Consider the following 3933-nt stretch of genomic DNA (forward strand, 5'->3'; position numbering starts at 1 on the left):
TAAGTGTATGTGTGTGTTTTGTGCCATGAATGTGTGTACGTGTGTTTTGTGCCTTGAGCATGTGTATGTGTGTTTTGTGCTGTGAAAGTGTTTATGTGTGTGTTTTGTGCCGCGAGCGCATGTACAAGTGTGTTTAGTGCCGTTAGCCTGTGTACGTGTGTGTTTTGTTCTGTGAGCGGATGTATGCATGTGTTTTGTGCCGTGAGCATGTGTACGTGTGTGTTTTGTGCCTTGAGTGTGTGTACATGTGTATTTTGTGCCATGAGTGTGTGTACACGTGTTTTGTGCCGTGAATGCGTGTACATGTGTGTTTTGTGCTGTGAGCATGCGTACGCGTGTGTCTTGTGCCGTGAGCGTGTGTACATGTGTGTTTTGTGCCGTGAGCATGTGTACGCGTGTGTTTTGTGCTGTGAGCGTTTGTACACGTGCTTTTCCAATCACAGTTGCAGTTGCGTTACTGACAATGTTCTCTTGGCAGAAGTTGTGCATATTAATGGAGTCTTGGCCCAGAGGTTGTGTTACTGCAGCTCAATCTCTTCTCACTCTGTCTTGCGAAAGAAAAAAGAGTCAAGGTCTCTCCAAGGTCCGCTGGGTTTCTGACGGCTGCTCAGTTCAGTATCAGAATGGTTCAGCTCGTCCAACAGTTGCCGCGCTGCTCCGGCGCGAGGCAGGACGCACAATTGTGAATGAAACGCCTCTGCCGCGAGCCGCAGGAAGGTCCCCAGGTGAGGGGTCGGGTGGAGCAGTCAAACTGAGCAGCTGCTAAAGATGCACTTCTGATGACATCACTTCCTGTGCTTGTCCCTGTGAGCGCTGCCAGGAAGCCAAACATCCAGGCCAAACATCCAGGCTGGGGCTCAAGCTGAGCAGCAGAAATGTCATGGTTATCAAGCACGAGGCTTTTATGGACGCTGACTGTAGTATACCATGGTAAACCGCAGTAAAGCATGGAGAGGCATACTCTCTGAATACACTTCAATGGAATATTCATGTCATATCTATCTGTACCAAAAACACTATCAATGTGGGGAAAACAGTGACTCAGCCATTTAAAGTGCTGATATCTATGCTTGCCCCGATTGATATTTCTCATAGACAGATTTTACATTAACATTCTATTGGAATTTATCTAGCAATTAGTTGAATGTTAATAGACTATCAAACAAATCTATATTTAATATTAAACTGGACCACATCATATAAATTGTTACCATGTTACCTAATAGGCTATTTCGACTAAATGCTTCTCTCTCTCTCTCTCTCTCTCTCTCTCTCTCTCTCTCTCTCTCTCTCTCTCTTTTACTGAGCTGAAAACAACAGAGATGCTAAAACCCAGTCACTGCTCTTGGCTGCTTTGAGTGCTTGAGTGCTCTCCTACAGAAAGACGAGGAACCCTCAGACAGATGTTCACCGAGAAACTAAGAACGTGTGAGCTGCAACTTTTCCAGCGGCTCCGTGACGTTCCTCCTTCCAGAGACGGGATTCACAAACAGCGTTTCCTCTCGGAGTCCTTAATGTGTTTCTCTCTGGCAGGAGAGGCTTGTTCTGACATCTTCTTGGTCAGAGAACTAGGATGTGGTGGGATGCGGTGCGCTGTTTCTAACCCTGCGAGGAGAGGCGTTGGGATGCAGTCGCTGGAGGCTCCGGTTGTGGTGTTTTCTTGACGGCAGAAGGATTTAAAGGCAGCAGCTATTTAAACAGGGAACGGGCTATAGGTGCATATATGGCCAATTAAATCAATTAGTTAAGTTCCAGGATATCGGGAGGAGATTGGTATCATTGTTTGTTTCCTTTCCTGTCTGTGGGCGTGTTGTTTATAGAGTATATACTGACACACTTTACTCCTTCACCTGCGTTGAGTGGTAGAGTTGCACTTCAGACCCTGTTAGCTTTGGTGTCTGTGAGTTTGGTAGGATGCTAAGTTTTTGCCATGTCAAATTATAGGCCTCCATCCATTCTGTCTAACTGGCCAGGCATCCAGCCAAACCCGTAATTGCTGAGCCGAGACTCTGGCGGAGGCGACTAAGCCTCGGCGTTGAAAAGCAGGTGCGGAGCATTCCTCGTTGCTACTGGGGGCTTTCAGATGTTAGCTAAACAGGGCCTGTTGTTTCAAGACTGGGACACTGTGGAGCAAATCACTGTATGTGAAGATAAGAGAGGAAAGGAAAATAAGCAAAAGAGAAATTGTCTGGCCCAGCATTAAAGTCATTTTTCTTTGTTTATTCTTGGCAGACTGGCAAGGATGGCAAGGCCCATGAAACGAAACATGAAGCCTCAGGAAAATGGCTTCATGGACAGTATTAGGGTCTCCATTTTCCAGCATAGCATTTCACCGGCACATAACTGCTTTTGTTGTTTTGTTTTCCTCCTGCAATACTTGTCCTGAAAGCCTCAATCGCAGCAAAAATAATTTCTAATGAAACTGAGCTCTCAACGAGAATTACAAGCTCACCTGTCTATGGATCGAATTTACATTTAATGCCAGTTCTGCACCACTAGAACTTGCTGGAAAAAATGTTTTTTAAGTGGTAGGTTGTAATTTATTTCCATTGTATTTCATTTTCAACACCACTGAAGTCGTCTTCCAATAAGCAACTCTTTGTGAGGAGGAGTTGCTGAGAGGTGTTGACGTGAGATTGTTTTCTTCCTTGTTTCCCCGCTGTTAATAATGGATTTAATAGCATTCATTACCAGTGTTTAAAACAGAATTGAGCTAATTAGGGGTTTCAATGTTGAGTTGGGTTCTCTGCCCCCCGCGCACGCCTCCAGGAGCGAGACAGGAGGGTGTTCGCTAATGACGAGATTAACATCGAACAGCACACTTCGTCTGATGTCGGCCTTCAGTCCCCAGCTCTTGATGTCAATGTCCTGGAACCCGATGCGAACCCTGACGCGCCGAGTCTAATGGAAAGCACCTGAAGCGAAAGCGCCGCGTCGCCTCCCTGGGTGAACAGCAGGAAACTCATTTCTGTGTTTCCTGAATACTGATGCCGGCTGGTGGGTGGATTTCAACCCAGAGAAATTGCTTGATTTTCTGCTGCAGTCGTCATAGTCTACTTGTTTTCTCTGGGAATGAAACCATGCTGTCAGTTACACTTGGCTCATCAGTACCGGGGTGAACATCTCTCTGGAGTGACGTGTTCAGGCGCGCTCTGAGTCTATTGTTTCTAAAGCTGCTGGCGAGTCAAATAAAACATTAGACTATTAATTGTCATTTCTCATTCTCAGGAGCCGACACTTGGTTCACCTGGAAAGCCCGTGAGATCTGCTCAGAATATAAAGAAGCGTTTGTCCCGAATTACTGAATAACATGCAGAGCAAACATTTAGGAGTTTCTCTTGAGGTGTAACAACAGTTTTCACAGGGTTTGTGGTCAAGCAGTTAGAAAAGAGAATAATACTCGATCGGAGCCATCCAGGGTTTCTGCTAGGAAGGAACATATCCCTCGTGGTCGGCCGATGAAGCGCTATCTGGATCACACCTGTCCCCAGGAGGAGGCCATTGAACAGCATGGTGGGAAGGGAAGTGTCCCAGCCCGATCCGAGCTGCTGAGCCGAGTGCTGCGAGTGGCGTGGACATCTCCTGGTATCAAGGGCTCGACACAAAGGTGGGCTCCCAGACCAGGGAGTGGTGGGCTGGATGATACCACTGGACGCCGGTCAGGCTTGTATCACCAATCGATCGTGAGGAAACTTCTCTGGGAATTAGGGACTCCTAATTCGCACTAATAGTGTGTGGCGCCATGGAGCGCAACCGTGTCCGTGACACAACGGCCTGCTTTATTAGTGCCGACGCCGAACTCAGACTCCTGGGTATGGTGATTTGGCTTATCAGCAGCGGTGTCAGCTTCACACTGTCGACTCGGCAGCCCTATGCTGAATCTAATGAGCTCAGAAATGGGAAGACCTGCAAGAGAGAAAAACACGCATAACA

The sequence above is a fragment of the Amia ocellicauda genome, chromosome 12 (genome assembly GCF_036373705.1).
Source record: "Amia ocellicauda isolate fAmiCal2 chromosome 12, fAmiCal2.hap1, whole genome shotgun sequence".
NCBI classification, from domain to species: Eukaryota; Metazoa; Chordata; class Actinopteri; order Amiiformes; family Amiidae; genus Amia; species Amia ocellicauda.